Raw genomic sequence first — 18,541 nt, forward strand, 5'->3', positions numbered from 1 at the left:
GAGACAGACACTGAGCAACCCTCATCTTCTTCCGGAGGAGGTGGAGGACACCCTCCCGAAAATACAAGCCTTCTCTCCCTTCCCCTTTATCTGAAAATGTAACACATCCTCCCTGCCAGCCCATTGTTCATGTTGACGACACTACTTTGTGTGAACACCGTCCGTATGGCATGTAAAGTTGTGTGTGCGCATCGGACTAAGATCCCGCGGGTCTGTGGGATAAAATGTTTATGTAAGGTTATGAAAAATTGCTGCACTGCTTTGTTTTCGTTATTGTAGGTGTCAGGAACAGAAACATTAGAAAGAAGTGACCTACCTCTAAATAATACAGCACGCCATGCAAGACAAACTTTGCAGGGATAAAGAACCGCAGCAAGTACCCGCAGACACTGTCTGTTATTTGAACAGTGCAACATGTCAGATAGAATGATAGCAAATAATATAATAATAAATAATTGTCATCACCGCAGTATCACTACGTCATCATCTCCTAACCAACATAATTTATTGTTCGCGTAGGCTTCCGCGGCTGGTGTACATGGTGTGTGGTAAGCTTCAGGGCTTCTACTGCGTTGTGTTGGTGTTATTGACTGACGTTTCGACCGCTGTGTTGTGGTCATCTTCAGAGCAGTTGTTTGGATAAGGAAATAGTCTGCCAGCTCTTATATATATAGTACTCCCCCCATCGAGACTATTATATACAGTATATAAGAGCTGGCAGACTATTTCCTTATCCAAACAACTGCTCTGAAGATGACCACAACACAGCGGTCGAAACGTCAGCCAATAACACCAAGACAACGCGGTAGAAGCCCTGAAGCTTATCCACACAACATAATTTATTACCGTCATTACCGAATCGTATTGGTCATCAATTCAGACAGCGGATTTTTGGTCTCTACACAGCGACAAGACGTCACGTCTCTTGGCATACGGAGGGATCGTAGCATTGAGTTCAGTGACCTCCATGAAATTGACTTACACGTAACTTAATACTTAACCTCTGCGGACTTGCATATTTCGTTCACTATATCCGAGGTTCACTAAATCCGAAGTGTCTCCTCCCTAACCTTAAATGATAGAAATAAATGAAATTGTGAACAAGAAAATAAAATATTTCCTTTTTGTGGAATGGATTACACTGCATACTGTATACAGATGTCACTTATAATGTTCGTCTTTTCTTCCAAAGAAAACACTTTGTGCTTCGACATTTTTATACAGTACATTCACTGTTGGAACACTAGAAACAGAGTGATCAGTTAGATATGACAAATGCTGTTGTGGTATGACTGTGTACTCAGCCTTGGAATTTCCTGGGTCACTTAATGGAAATTGTGAGAGGGTTGATGGAGTTTGAAAGCCATCGGAATCTTACCTTCATTTATGCTCTGGACATAATGTCCGTCTCCTTTTAATAAAATAAGGCAATTTCATTTTCCGTTATTTCGATGCTGTCCATCATAATGGAAATGTTTCTGAAAACATAAGGCAATCCTTTGACGGTGGAGGATTAGAAATACCAGTAGAGTAGAGTGCCTGAGAACAGAATATAAACTCTTCGATGGTGGAATGAGGCCGTCATGTGTTTCCTGGGTTTACAGTACAGCTCATTTTCTAGGACTCACTAATCCTACCTTTGTCCTTTAACTAAAGGAGTAAGAAAATTAGAATGTTGTTCTCAACACATTCTTTCAATTTTAACACAAGAAGATCTGACTTCAAATAAGAATTTATCAGGATACAAGGTTCACTATAACCGAAGCGAGGGTTCACTATAAACAGAAATATTAATGTACTTTTAATGTATGCGGGTAGGGACCAACGATTTAGGTTCACTATAGCCGAATGTTCACTATAACCGAGTTCATTATATCCAAAGTTGACTGCACTGTATTCTCAATTGGGACCGAAAATTCGCTGTCTGGTCTTCATAATCATTAACATTACCATTACCACTTCCCCAGAGTTAGTCTTACCGTATCGTCACAGTCACCATAATCACTACTGCATCACCACCACCACCACCACCACCACCACCACCACCACCACCACTACCACCACTACCACCACAGACGCGTCATCAGTATTATAATTATCACTACTGCATCACCATAATCATAATCTCATTATCATATGGTAGTCTTTAAAGCTATCATAATTTATTTATTTATTTATTTATTTATTTATTTATTTATTTATTTATTCAGTGTTCTGCCCAAGGGCAGGTCTTTCATTGCAAACCCAGCTTTCTCCAATCGTTCCTATTTTCTGCCTTCTTCTTTTTCTCCTCATGATATATCTTAATATCTTCTTCTATCCCGAACCCTTCTCCGGTTCACCATTCCCTCCATTGCATTCTTCAGTAGGCAGATTTTTCTCAGCCAATGACCCAATCAGTTCCTTATCCTCTTCTTGAACAGTTTCAGTATCATTCTTTCTTCACCCACTCTTTCCAACACAGCTTCATTTCTTACTGTCTCTGTCCATTTCACAAGTTTCATTCTTCTCCATATCAACATTTCAATTGTTTCTAATCGCTTGTCTTCACTTCGTCATAATGTCCATGTTTCTGCCCCATACAATGCCACACTCCATACAAAGCACTTTACTAGTCTCTTCCTTAGTTCTTTTTCCAGAGGTCCGCAAGAAATGCTTTTTTTTCTATTAAAAGCTTCCTTGGCCATTGCTATCCTCCTTTTGACTTTCTCGTAGGAGCTCATGTTACTGCTTATAGCACACCCCAAGTATTTGAAGCTGTCCACTTGCTCTACTGCCTCATTTAGAATTCGCAAGTTTATCTTCTGTATTTTTCTTCCTATGACCATGATCTTCGTCTTATTTACATTTATCTTCATCCCATACTGGTCACAGCTGTCATTTAGTTCCAGTAGCATATCCCTTAGTATCATTTCCTCTTCTGCTAACAACGAAACATCATCAGCAAATCATACATTTTATTCTTCTTCCTCCTACTATCACTCCTCGCATGTTCTGAAAACAGTTCTTTACTAAATTCTCCAAGTAGATGTTGAACAGGGTAGATGATAAAGGACATCCTTGACGTACTCCTGTCCCATTTTCACTTCCTTCTGACATTTCTTTTCCTATCCTGACTTTGACTCGTTGTTTCATATAAAGATTAATGAACAGTCTTCTCTCTTTCCAATCTACACCAATTTTATTCAGGATCCCCATTCCACTTTGTCAAAAACTGTATCACATGTAAGCTAGTATTATCACTGACTATTATGATTATTGAAATGCTTTTAGGAAATGTTTCCGCACTCGCATATGAAATTTGGAGTTTTATCTCCAAAATTTTCACAAGAAACCAGAAAAAGAACATTTGAAAATGTATTTCAGTGGGTCAAAGTAACCCCGGTTTACTCCGCGAAAAATATTTATCTTATTTCTTACTACTTAAACGCTACAAAGCCCACAGCCTGGGCGCTGGGATAGCGTTTCGTCAGTAACAAATCGTCGAAGAAAATGTTAAAGACATACTGATTGCTGAAATGCAGTTCCACACAAGTTAAACAGCTTACAGAACATTTCCATGCTATAGTGTGTCGGTTTTCTGTAGTCCTTGGAAACTAAATGTAGACGTAGAGCTGGAACAATGGAGTTCATCTAAACAAGAACAAATGTGAAAGAATACGACATAAATCGGTGAATTATGGTTCCGAAATAAATTCTGTGGTCAACAAGGTGAAACAGCTCAAGCTTTGAACGCTGCTCTAAATATACCGGAGTTCCATAAGAAAGAACTTGTTCCGTGCGATTTATTTCTTTTGCTAACTTTCAACAGTTTGCGAAGTTTGTACTTTAGGAACTGGGATAGATATATGTGATGCTTACTTCCTCTGGAGGTCGTTTAGGTTAATTTGAGGCGTTCTCCAACAGTGTCTTATTAAGCCCTCCGAAGTTTTAGATTGATATTTGAATATTTCTCATTAAGATCTTTTAAGCAGTTAATCCAATAGCAGTTAACGGCAAACCGCAAGAGTTATAAGCAAGGCAATTGAAATAAAAGAACAAGAGCTAAGAAAAGACAGCGATGAAGATATGAAAAATTGAAAAAATGAGAGACGAAAATAGGAAGAGAAAAATAATAAAACGGGTAAAATTATAGACGAATGATTAATTGACTGAATAAACAGAAGTCCGCCGTTGTAGCTATGTGAACAGCGCATGCACTTCCAAATCAAATGATTCCAGGTTCGATTCCTGGCATGGGTAGTTGTAAAACTATCTTCTTTTCACGTGACTGGGTGTTTGTCCGTTTTCTTATTATTGTCCAGTGATGTCTCCATGGAGGCCCTGCGTCATGCCTCCCATTACCTGGAAGGAACGCATTTCTGAGATGTCTTGTGTGTGGTCAAATAAATCTCCCCTCCCTTTTCCGCAGTGGTGGTGTGTAAGTCGGATAAAAGTGGACGTTAAGTAGAGTAAGAGAAAAAAACAGATAATACAAAGTTCACTGGTGCCTATGTAGCTAAGTAATTAAATAAAACAAATCATAAAAATCTACTAATTATTCAGTAAATGGAAAATAGTATGTTAACAATAAATAAAAAAAAAGGTCGATACTTCATTAAACAAACAAACATATTGCGAGATAAATAAAAAAATGACAATAAATAAATAAATGTATCGATGGGTGGATGGCTAGATGGGTAGATGGATGGCTGAATTGGTTAACTCAGTCGTTCGTATTTTTATTTTATACTCTCACCATTAATTTTTACATTTATTATTTAATCGTTACACTGATGTTTTCTTTTATTCTGTAATTCCTTCACTCATTCCTCAAATTATTATATAATCTTTACACGAAATCATCCTTTTTCTCTTTAATTCCTTCTCTCATTCCTACATTTATTCTTTGATCATTACACTCATTCTTCTTCCTTTTCTTCTTTAATTCCTCCACTCATTCCTTCATTTATTCTTCAATCCCTTCACTCACTCCTCCGTTTATTCTTTAACTCTTGCACTCATTTTTACTGTTATTCTTTAATTCCTTCACTCATTCCTATATTTATTCTCTGATCATTACACTCAATGTTATTCCTTTTCTTCCATCACTCATTCCTATTTTTTTTCTATAACCTTTACACCAGGTCTTTCTTTTCTACTTTAAATCCTTCATTCATTCCAGCATTTATTCTTAGATCATTACACACATTTTCTTCCTTTTTTTTCTTTAATTCCTTCAATCATTCCTCCATTTATACTTTAGTCTTTACACTCATTTTTACTTTTGATCTTCAATCTCTGCATTTATTCTTTAAAAATTACACTAGTTCTATCTTTTAGTCTTTAAATTCTTCATTCATTTCTCCACTTTTTAAATTCTTTCACTCATTCCTCAATTAATTCTTTAATTTCTTCACTCATCCTCCATTCATTCCTTATTTCTTAAACTCATTTTTCCCTCTATTCTGTAATCTCTTCACTCACTCTCCATTTATTCTTTAATCCTTAAACTCATTTTCCCTTTATTCTGTAATCTTTTCACTCACTCTCCATTTATTCTTTAATCCTTAAACTCATTTTCCCTTCATTCTGTAATGTTTTCACTCATCCTCCATTTATTCTTTAATCCTTGAACTCATTTTTCCTCTTATTCTGCGATCTCTTCATTTATCCTCCATTTATTATTTAATCCTTGAACTCATTTTTCCTCTTATTCTGCGATCTCTTCATTTATCCTCCATTTATTCTTTAGTCCGTGAACTCATTTTTCTCTTCACTAATCCTCCGTTTATTCTTTAAACCTTAAACTCATTTTTTTTCTCTTATTCCTTAATCTCTTCACTGATCCTCAATTTATTCTTTAATCCTTAAACTCATGTTTCCTTTTATTCTTAAACTCCTTCACTCATTTCTCCATTTATTCTTTAACTTTTACACTGAAAGCACTGCAGAATAACTCGAGGAATGAGTGAAGGAATTAAAGAATAAGAGGAAAAATCAATCATACATCCATTTATCCACTTATTCTTTAGTGCCTACATACTTTTGTCCTTTTATTCGTTAATTCCTTCTTGCATTCGTCAACTTATTCTTTAATCTCTTCATTCATTCGTTCACTTATTCTTAGGTCCTTCACGAATTCATTAATCCATTAATTTTTTCCCCTTCATTTCATCCACCATAGTACATCACAAGACAGGTCGGGATCGAATCCGTTTTTTTTTTTTTGGCATAAATATTAATTTACCGGACGAAAACTAGTAACGTAAAAATAAAGTAGAATCATAGACCGCTAGAAATAAAAATTACTGCTGACACACAGCTGGACTCTCTTCTGCCGGCAGTCAACGCAAGTGCTTGGGCAGTCGCTTTACCACTTCAAGTAACCGCGTATTATAATTATCCATTGCACGGCGAAGGATAAACAGTTTTCCGTTGTGCTTCAATGAGCCCTCACATTGTGAGCGTTGTGTAAATAAGTTCACATGCTGTACTGCAGTTCTGTTTTCTATTCAGTGCAGTAAAGTGAATGTTACTCATTTTGTCATGTTGGGAACAATGTAACTCTCCGATCATACATAAACAGAACTACCACAAATACGTTTAAAATAGGTTGTAGCTGTGGCGGCGGTGGCGGAATTCGTAATTTGTTAGGCCACATTGTTTGCTATGCAGTCTGGTCCCAGTTTGCTCTAACTAGCCACAGCCCACAGATTGCGCTAGAATGGTCACTACCTATTCTGCATCACATCAGACAGGGCCGTTGGTAGCTCAGCTGTCGGGACCAAATTTACACAGTCACACTAGGTTGCTTCAGAATCCTAGGTGTTTGTTATTGCAAATTAATGTCCAAAGCGTGCTAATAGACTGTTGCTATTTTGATTAGAGTGAAACATTTTGTTGGTAGTAGTTATGTATTCATTATACTAAGTATAATTGAAGACCACAGGGGAAAAACATGATAAACGCCATTTTCCTCTCTTTTTCAGGAGAGCAAATTTTAAAGTTCAAGACGCTCTCAAACAAATCCATGTAATCTAGTCTATTTTGTAATTTGGTTTTGTGGTTAAGCATTGGAATAATTTTCTTGGTCGTAACATGAGTTTTATCTTAGTTTTGTTGGGAAAGTGTCCTGGACTTATAATCTTTTTTCCTTGTAATTAATAGTTGTTTAACTCTTACTTTTCAATATTTATCGGGTACCTTTATTTTTCCTGATTTCAATCAACTTGCAAACAAATCCATGTAATCTAGTATATTTTATTTGATTTTAAGGTTAAACATGTGAATAATTTTCTTGGTCGTAACATGAATTGTATCTTAGTTTTGTTGGGAGAGTGCCCTGGTCTTATCAGCTTTTTTCCTTGTAAATAATAGTTGTTTAACTCTTACTTTTCAATATTTATCAGGTAACTTTATTTTGCCTGATTTCAATCAACTTTCAAGCAAATTCATGTAATCTAGTCTATTTTATTTGATTTTATGGTTAAGTATTGGAATAATTTTCTTGATCGTAACATGAGTTGTATCTAGGTTTGTTGGAAAAGTGCCCCGGTCTTATCAGCTTTATTTCCTTGTAAATAATAATAGTTTAACTCTTACTTTTCAATATTTATCAGGTAACTTTATTTTGCTTGATTTCAATCAACTCTCAAACAAATTCATGTAATCTAGTCTATTTTGTTTGATTTTATGGTTAAGCACTGGAATAATTTTCTTGGTCGTAATATGAGTTCTATCTTAGTTTTGTTGGAAAAGTGTCCTGGACTTATCATCTTTTTTCCTTGTAAATAATAATTGTTTAACTCTTACTTTTCAATATTTATAAGGTAACTTTATTTTGCCTGATTTCAATCAAACTAAGTACAGTTGGAGTACTATCCAAGAGCACCTTAATGACATCATTTATTTTTTATTATGTAACTGGATATTACATGGTATAAATAGTTCTCAATCAACGGCACAAAATTATTTTTAGGCCTAATGAATAATGAAAATGAAATAGATCAACCAATATTTGCGTCAAGAATATAAACAATAAACATAAGAATAACTTTCAATCAAGATAACGGTTTAAATTAAAGTGGAAGTGGAAGTTAATGTGAAATTCTTAAAAACGGGTTTTCGCCTCTGAACTACAAAATACTTTCAGATCCTGTAAATCCTTGTACATATCCCTGGAAATCTTCTGCAGTTCCGTTAGGGCACACAGATGGAAGAAATGTATAAGATTTATTTTGCGATACTAGAAACTTCCCATTTTATATTTACCACAAGGGTCCTAGACTATAGCCAATACCTCCACTACTGATTCAAGAAAATGTGTGACAAATTAAGGGGTTAGGTATAGCTTACAGCAGTAAAATTTTTGAAAAAATTCAACATTTTTTCCTCCATTACTATATCTTGTACAATAATAGAAATTGGTATGTATAAAACACTGTCCTTCTGCTATATGAAAGAATATTTTTACGATTAAAAAAATATTTCACCCCATTTTCTTATATGCACTTAACATGGTTTCCACAAGTTTGATGTAGTTGTCTGCCCTAGAATTTCCAAGGAAATTTGAGCAAACATCTTTGAAAGCGCGCCATACCATTTCTTCTATAACGGAAAGTTTTTCCTCGAACAAAGAGTCAGCTATAACTTTGCGAATTTGTGGACCGATGAAAATGTCCCTTTTAATTTGCCTTCAATCAAATTGGTAACTTTTCTTTTAAATACTGAAAACCACATCCTTGTTTGTTCACTGCGTAGACTTCACTTTGAACTGTTACGAAATTTACTGAATAGAAATGACCAATATATGTTTATTTATTAGAAGTACAAAAAAACATGCCAACAATCATATGAAACCGAAAATAACCATTAACTCATAAAATACATTAGCATTTGTTTTGGTTTACAACCTCCAATCCGCACCAAATGTTTCCTGGGAGCGCGCTTATCGAAAAATGAAAACATATATCTTAAAAACCTTACGTGATAGAAGAAAAGAGATGCATTTTTTAATTCAGTGCACACCAAACTATAAGGAACTCATTGTTCTAAGCCGGAGAAAAATTCTCGTTGTTCAGAGTAATTTGCATGATTTGCATGCTCACGCCGAAACATAAATGTTCCGGAATATTTTTCATAGGATTGAAAATGAATAACTGAAAGGATTCGATCCGACACCGGGATGAGAATCCGGTGTGGCTTAGTGAATAAAACATCATCACGTAGAGCTGAAAACCCGGGTTCAAATCACGGTGCCTGAGAGAATTTTTCTCCGTTCCATTATTCTTTCATCGTACGATGACGCAGAATATCTGCATGGAAACATCATATGTACTTCGGTACATTAAAATAATATACGATAAGTAATAAGCTTAATAGAAACAACTATCATCATATTTCCTTGGCTTTTCTCGTTCTTCTATATTATTTTGTAGCACATTAATTAGAAGACACTTTTTCTACTCTCTTCCTTTTGCTTCCTCTCTCTTCCATATTTTGCGCAGTAGAGCTGGTAGAGGGCTGTTTACCAACAGGAAGCTTTTCTACAGCAACATCTTCATGTTACTAGAAGTACTTTTACTCTTAATGACATTCAAGAAAAAAGATAGCTGTTTGTAGAACACATACATGGACATTACGACGAAGTGAAGAGAAGCAACTAGAAGCATTTGAAATTTGGATATGGAGAAGAATGAAGCGTGTGAAATGGACAAAGGGAATAAGAAATGAAGCTGTGTTGGAAAGAGTGAGTAAAGAAAGAATGATGCTGAAACTGATCAGAAAGAGTAAGAGGAATTGGCTGGGTCACTGGTTGAGAAGAAACTTCCTTCTAAAGGATGTACTGGAAGGAGTGGTGAACTGGAGAAGAGTTCGGGGCAGAAGAAGATATCAGATGATAGACGACATTAAGATATGTGGATCATATGAGGAGAAAAAGAGGAACGCAGAAAATAGAAAAGACTGGAGAAAGCTGGGTTTGCAGTGAAAGCCCTGCTCTTGGTCAGAACACTATGAATGAATGAATTTCATTACCCTAATTCCTGTATAGATGTTGCATGCAATCACAGGGTTGTCCTGAAATCCCCTCCCACTTCGTTTATTTGCTAGTTAAATTTCGTAGATGTTGAGTTTAATTAATTTTTTGGTTATTTTGGAAGATTTCATAAAAAGTTAGATTTCATTATTGTGCGCTGCAGGGTGATGAAGATCGGCATAAGAACCCTTATAACCTGTAGATAACAGGCAGAGACTGAGATTCCTTGGGAGACTCATAGCTGTAACAATAGCGAGGGTAGATAGCTGGGACAGAGTGGTGTAATGGGATATGAAAGGTAGCTGAGACTGGAGTCCTCCCTCCTGACAAAGGCAGGGAAGGGTGGTGATACATCACTTCAAGAGAAAGCATCTTCGTTACCCAACGCTGAATGGACCTCAGAACCTTTGTGTAACACTTGACAATGCTTCTGGCACTTCCTGGGATTGAAACCGCGACTATTGAGTCCGTAGGTAGTCTGAGACAGCATTATCTTGAACATAATGTTACGACATTACAAATGTAGCTATATCGACGACAGGAATTGCTTTATATTGAAATGTTTTAGATCCTAAATGATCTCCTGGAGGAATAAAACCAATACTGTTTAATTTGTAAATTTTTTATAATCTTTATACTTACATACAGGTCTATAGCTTTTAAATGGAAATATATCTTCTTATGAGTAATTTTTATTTAATTGAAATTTTATTCTTCCATTCATTTCTGTCTTCCAAGCTCCTCCTGTAATCCTCTCGAAGTAGAGTATGTTTTCTTCTTCTTCATCTTCTTTTATTTCTTGTTTGGACCAATTCTAAACTCCTCTTTCGTAACCTATTTGTAACCATCGTTTTCACATGTCCATCAATTGCAATTGTTTCTTGTCCACAAACTGTATAATACAATATTTAAATTTCATATTTTCTATTAATGAATCATTTCCAGTTCTCTCTAGTTCATAGCATCGTGCTGAACTTCTTAAATTTTTCATTTCTACATTTTGATTACACAACTTTTAACACTATACCACTTCGGAATATGTATTATATTATGTCTTTCTCGTGTTAACTTTTACCGTACCTGGTTAACATTTTTCGGCTTGTTATTGGCCTTCTTCAGAGCTGGTTGTTGCTGGTCTGGGCGCCTTTTGTTTTGTTTCCTGTGGGGGTGTGTTTGTGTAGTGTAATAATAATAATAATAATAATAATAATAATAATAATAATAATAATAATAATAATGATTTATTTTATCTGGCAGAGTTAAGGCCGTAAGGCCTTCTCTTCCACTCAACCAGCAAAAAGTGTATATACATATGCATGAACTTACAAAGAATTCAACAATTTGATTAAGTGAGAGTTACATGTATACAAGAGTTATATACGAATTAAACAACAAAATACTATGAACTATTAATTAGACACTGAAATAAGCTGTGTAGCAGAATTAAGCTAAAATACATAGATTGTTAATATATTTTAAATAATATTAGATAATAGAAAGAGATTATTATGAGACAATTTTGAAAATACTGCACTATCAGGATGATGTCTGAAGAATGAAGTAACAATGTAGTCAGTGATAGTTTAAATCGGTAAGATTGGAGTAAAATGCTAATAAGGTTATCTTTTAAGCTGTTTTTAAAGGTGTTTATTGTCTTGCAGCCCCTAATACTTTGTGACAAGGAATTCCATTGACGCGAGGTCGATACTGTAAAAGATGATGAATAACAAGATGTTCTATGAAGAGGTATACTTAGCGTGCCACAGATAAGTGATCTGGTATTTACGTCGTGGTTAGAGTATAGATAGGAGAAACGAGACGAAAGGTAATTTGGTGTTGAGGTGTGCAGAATTTGATAGAGAAAGACAAGGAGTGTAAAGTTATGCGTTCTTTAAGTCGGAGCCACGAAAGACTTGCGAAGGACGGTGATATGTAATCATATCGTCGGATGTTGCACACGTATCTGACGCACATATTCTGAGCTCGCTGTAACTTAACTGACAAATCAGAACTTAGGTCACTTAAAACGTCACAATAATCGAAGTGCGGCATTACTAGGTTTGTACTAGGGTAAGTTTTAGTTGCTCGGGCAAGAAGCTTCTCAAGCGACTCAAACCGTGAATGGAGGAACAGATTTTTTTTATCGTTTCTTTAACTTGAAAATTCCAACTTAGATTATTATCAAAAAAGAAGCCAAGATTTTTTACGACAGATGAATAAGGGATTAGCGTGTTGTTAAGGGGAACAACTGAAAGATTACTGTTATTAAGGGAGTTAACTAAACGCTTATGTCCAATAATTATAGCTTGAGTCTTACTTGGGTTAAGTGCGAGTCCGAAATTGGCCAAATGTGGAGTCAGAGAGTGTGTGTGTTCTGAAATTGAGTTGTTTGTTGGGAATTTTATTTGGATGTGTTTTTGTGTGTCTGTATATTTCGTACTGTTCTAGTGTGTTTAGTTTCTGACATTTTGGTTGGATGTGTAGAATTTTCATGTTTGTGTTGATGTCTCTGTAGGTATGGTTAGCATTTGTGATGTGTTCTGCATATGTGGAAGTGTTTTGTAATTTGTCGTGGCTGTGATTTGTTCTTTGTAACGTGTTTGAAATGATCTGCCTGTCTGTCCTATGTAGAAGTTGTTGCAGGTGTTACATTTGAGTTTGTATACGCCTGTGTGGTTGTATTTGTTTGTTTGTGTTTGTGTGTTGAGATACAACTCCAACATAATAGATTACATAATACGAAAGACAAAACATAATCACAAAAAACGTAAGAATACAACACAAACACAAGAACACAAAAAATACATCACACTAACATACAAAAACAAAAACACGCACAAGATTGCAACCTCATTCAAGAAATTAAATTACAACATCGCATACAGAACAAAATAATACTCTGCAAAAACGTCTCAACACACAGATAGTTATGATATTGATAAAATTATTATTTTTTTTAAATATATGTTTGTAACATCTCTGATCAAAGGAAGTGGATCTTGGTATGCGTTTATGATGTTAGTGGAGATTTCTAGTAAAGAACGGGTTTAACTCATCCGTTATCTACGGAATAAAATATCGAAATGTAATGCATAGGAAATGTAACTTTCATTTAAAAAAATTAATGGACCTTTACTTGCAGATTTCCTATTTTTGTTTGCCTGGGATGTGAGAAATTCTATTTCAGACTTCAAAGCTTTTGTAACGTGGAACTGTGTGTTCCGACTATGACACAGTGGTAATTAAATACTAATCTGCTTAAAACTATGCCCTTTATCAGTGTCATGCAGAATTCTGTAAGACATTAAACATTTACAAATAATTGGACTTCTTGATCATGTGGGTAGCATGATAGGCCTATAGGGCGAGAGCACAAGAAAATTTAAAGCAAGCAAAAGATAAGGTATGCAGAAATTGTTATGGGGAAGTATACATTAATAATAATAATAATAATAATAATAATAATAATAATAATAATAATAATAATAATAATAATAATACTTACTTACTTATGACTTTTAAGGAACCCGGAGGTTCATTGTCGCCCTCACATAAGCCCGCCAAAGGTCCCTATCCTGAGCAAGATTAATCCAGTCCCTACCATCATATCCCACCTCCCTAAAATCCATTTTAATATTATCCTCCCATCTACGTCTTGGTCTCCCCAAAAGTCTTATTCCCTTCGGCCTTCCAACTAACACTCTATATGCATTTCTGGATTCGCCCATACTTGCCACATGCCCTGCCCATCTCAACCGTCTGGATTTAATGTTCCTAATTATGTCAGGTGAAGAATACAATGCGTGTAGTTCTGCGTTGTGTAACTTTCTCCATTCTCCTGTAACTTCATCCCTGTTAGCCCCAAATATTTTCCTAAGAACCTTATTCTCAAACTCCCTTAATCTCTGTTCCTCTCTCAAAATGAGAGTCCAAGTTTTAATATAACTGTTTTATAAACTCTAACTTTCAGATTTTTTGACAGCAGACTAGAAGACAAAAGCTTCTCAACCGAATAATAACGCGCATTTCCCATGTTTATTCTGCGTTTAACTTCCTCCCGATTGTCATTTATATCTGTTACTGTTGCTCCAAGATATTTGAATTTTTCCAATCTCTTCGAAGGATAAATCTACGATTTTTATAGTTCCATTTCTTACAATATTCTTGTCACGAGACTTAATCATATACTTAGTCTTTTCAGAATATAGCCTACTTCCAAACCTATTGCTTTATTTGCTTCAAGTAGAATTTCCGTGTCTTCCCTAATCGTTTGTGTAATAATAATAATAATAATAATAATAATAATAATAATAATAATAATAATAATAATAATAATAATAATACTAGACTAATAATAATAAATATTATAGTGAGAAAATACTTTGCTTCTGATTTGTTTTGTACCTCAAACTTGGTTAATCACGTCGTCGCCCTGCCTATCTGACTCGGTTATCTATTCGATGTAAGATCGCCATGTGATGTATGGAAGACAGGACTCACACAAGAGATCCATCGCAAATAGGATTTCGCAGCTAGGCTGCTGTAAATGGCTGCGTCGAGTTGATAACTCCCGCTAAAGTAAAAATTCAATTTCAGTTCTATGACGACGAGGCCGAACTTGAGATGGAGGCAGCAACCTATGAACCGCAGGGATTTAGAACGAAGGCCATTGTTCGGAAGGCTGTAAGGGGAACACTACTCCCGGCGATTGCTGATATGAGCCCAAACAAGGGTCGGGATTAGCACTTTTATCGCGTACGAAGGGAATTGCATAGGGTTCAGATTCTTCAGAGTTTTGAAATTTCTTCTGTAAATTCATTGAAATCAGGCAGTTCCATCATGCAATTCATATGATTTCCTAGGTTAAAGTTCCTGCTGGGCTGATGTAGAACTTTTGGCAGAAAAATAGCCTACTTTTTGTTCCGGTTTACTTGATATTCTCGATCCTGCCACCAATATCACGATCACCATCATTATTATAAGTAATGCCACAAATGAATTTCATCTTGTCAATTTCACGAGCGTGGAGAATGAAGCGATACTATTTTTTGAATAGAATATCCAATAGACAGTATTAATAAAATAAAAACAATTACATATTTTATTCAGTTTAAATAAAATTATTTGCACATCGAATTTCGCACTTTTAAATGGCGACATAGTTAATGGAAATCGCGGCTTTTTATTTGCCCAGAACACGAAGCATTTACGTTTAAGCAAAGTTGCCTGGCTGTAATGTTAAGACTTAGTCGCTGTTAGTTATGGCAAGTTAAATATTGCGTGCGCCTAGAAAATAAATATTGTAACTACGAAGAATATGATACATTTGAACCAAGCTGCATGAAAAGCATTACTTTTTATTTCTATTTTTATTTTTATGTATTTATTTGCTAATAATTGTAACATAAAATGTAATATGAACAGATAACATTTTAGTGCAACCCTGAAAGAGTAGAACTCGTGCTCAGGGGCGGATTCCTGAATTTAAATGAAGAATTATATAATACAATTTGTTTTATATCTACTACACAATAAGAATATATAAATTTGAAATTTAAAATTTTTCGTTATTTATAAAATCCATACATAACTTTTTAAATTTAACACTAGCACTATTATAATTGACAAGATTAGTATATTTAAATATAAATTTGTTACATATTCTTGGGCCTAAATTACGAGTACTACTGTGAGAATACAATTCAAAGTTATTTCGATTTTTATGTATGAATTTTATTAATACAGTATAATTTGTCTTATTTTGAGGACATTAAAGTCTAAAAACAATTTTTGAGATGGAAAATCAATAGGTTTATGAGGACATATTTTAATTATTTTCTTCTATAATAAATAAAGTGGATTAAAATGGTTTTAAATAACCTACCCTATCCTATAATTCCATACATAATTACCGATTGAAATGAAGTTAAGTATATTGTGCGTAATAAACTTATTGACAAGCAATTCCGCAATAGAAAAAAAGTAATATTTAAATTCAGAGGACTCCTTAATAACCGGACATTTACACTGTATAAGGCAACGATCAGAGTTATGTAATTTAATACTTAATATTGATGTACCACTTAACATATATTTAATGTTAGATTCTGAACTACAGATGAAGTAACTATTGATTTTATTCACAGTTCAGTAGTACTTGCCATCTAGTGTTAAAAATCTCAATTACAGGTGAATAAGTGAACAGTGAAATGATATAAACGCAATGAAAGTTTTCATTTTACTATGTTAATTCTAAATACAACTTTTAAAGTTTATAATATGGATATTAATACACACTTATGTATGAAATTGGCACCCTTTAGAAGTAAAAGTGTTTGATGATGAGAAAGTTGATTGGTTGTTCGTAGTTTGTTTATAATGAGTTTATGGTGATTCTCGTTACTTTGTACGTAGGGTTTCAGTGAGACTGAGATGTCACTGCCTTCTAAATATTCCTCACACTAAACAGGAACAATTGCGAATCAGGTGCGACAATATACAGTCAATTGCGAGTCAGGTGCGATAAGATTATCTCGACAATATTACAGTGATAGATGACAGTGGTTAATTGAAATTGACGGATTCTTTTACGGCTTTGATCACAGCAATATACACTAGTTTATTGGCTAATTACTAATACCATTAACATCTAGGTATGGCTCATAGTCTTACAATATGCGTTTAATTAATTTTATTCACCTCGGTTCCTGGAACTGGTATTCATACTTATTGCGGGGAAAGGCGTATTCTGCGTTTGAAACTGTCTTTGATGCATATTGTTTTAAGATGTCCATTCATGTTTCTTCTGACATAATTTATTTCTTTCTAGCGCCATTTCATTATCATCGCCGAATGACGAAGACAGGGCTTTTGCTATCTAAAATAGTGTCATATTCACTGAAGCATATCTGACACTTTTTGTGGGCGTCAACGTGACATTTAAAAAGTTATTTGCAATTCGAGCTGTGATAGAAAGAATACAGCTTGTTCCAGAGTGTACAGTATGGTACGGATACAGGTGTAATGGTTATAGTGTTTTGATACATATTATAATTTATTTATTTATTTTGCTAAAAATTGTAACAAAATATAATATAAACAAAAAAACTTTAGCTCATCCCTGAAAGAATAGATCTCGTGCTCAGGGGCGGATTCCTGAATTGAAATTAAGAAGTATATAATATAATTTGTGTTATGTCTACTACACAATAAGAATATATAAATTTAAATTTACAATTTTCAATTTTTATATAATACATACATAACTTTTTAAATTTAATACTATAACTATTAGAATTGACAATATTAGGATATTTAAATATAAATTTATAAATACTGTATATTCTTGGGCCTAAATTACTTCTTCTTCTTCTTTGGTTCTACAGCCGAGTTCCAGCCCTGACCGTCCCAACGATGCTTTTCCATGTTCTTCGATCTCATACCTTTGTTTTCCATCCTCTAACACCTGCTGCTATTATATCCTTCTCCACTTCATCCAGCCATCTTAGCTGAGGTCTCCCTACTTTTCTGGTGCCAAAAGGTATAGTGAGAGTCAATTTCTTGCAAGGATCATTTTCATCCTTCCTTCAGATATGGCTCAGCCACCTGACTCTCCTAGCTTTAATTTCTCTGCAAACATCTGGTCCTTTAAAAAGTTGGTATAATTCATAGTTATACCTTTTCCTCCAACTGCCCTCATCATTTACTGGTCCGTATATCGTCCTCAGAACCTTTCTCTTAAATATACTCAGCCTAAAATTGTCGGCACTGCCAACTGCCCAGGTGGGCCTAAATTACTACTATGATTAAATACTGTAGCAGTGTTGCATTTTGGTTCAAACAAACTTAAAGAATTCATACCTTTTGTTTCATAACTATGAGAATACAATTCAAAATTATTTCGATTTTTATGTATGAATTTTATTAATGCAATATAATAAATTTGTCTTAATTGTTGTCTTAGTTATGTCATTCTCGCAAGAACATGAGCTTATGTCTCCGGCATAAAAATCCGGTTTATTCATGAGTTCTTTTGTGTGTATATTAGGTAAACATAAAATAAATTGGAGCAAAATAATATGTTGACCGGATTTTCTGAAAAAAACATATTTAAAATCTGATACGATGATCATACCTAACAACCCTCCCGAATTAATCGGGAAATTCCAGATTTTTGACCCGTATCCCGATTTTCCGAAATCGCATGTCATTCTCCCGAATTTTCCCCGTGTTCTCTTTTTGTCTGGGAAAATCGCTTTTTCTGTCGCGAAATTCATTCCATTGGCCGCTAGCAGTGGCGGGAAATTTGAGCACGTATTAGTGTTTCCCACCCAGGCAAATACGAGTAGTTGCGCACGGCTCAGAAAAGAGCATCTCAGTCGACAACATGAAACTTGGAAGCGACACTACGGTTACATTGCAGCAAGGGAACAAGTTTTCTAGTTTGTGTAATTGTGGTGTAGAAGACAAGATGAACACGATGTCATTGAAAAAACCCAAAACAAGTAAAAGGTATTAACAGTG

General features: G+C 34.8%; 1 protein-coding gene across 3 annotated transcripts in view; it reads left to right on the top strand.

Moving 5' to 3' along the window:
• The window catches only part of LOC138697948 (A-type potassium channel modulatory protein KCNIP1), a 749,900-nt gene that overhangs the window by 497,402 nt on the left and 233,957 nt on the right, over positions 1-18,541 (top strand). The gene's annotated exons all lie outside the window — the stretch shown is intronic.

The sequence above is a fragment of the Periplaneta americana genome, chromosome 4, assembly GCF_040183065.1.
Source record: "Periplaneta americana isolate PAMFEO1 chromosome 4, P.americana_PAMFEO1_priV1, whole genome shotgun sequence".
Classification (NCBI taxonomy): Eukaryota; Metazoa; Arthropoda; class Insecta; order Blattodea; family Blattidae; genus Periplaneta; species Periplaneta americana.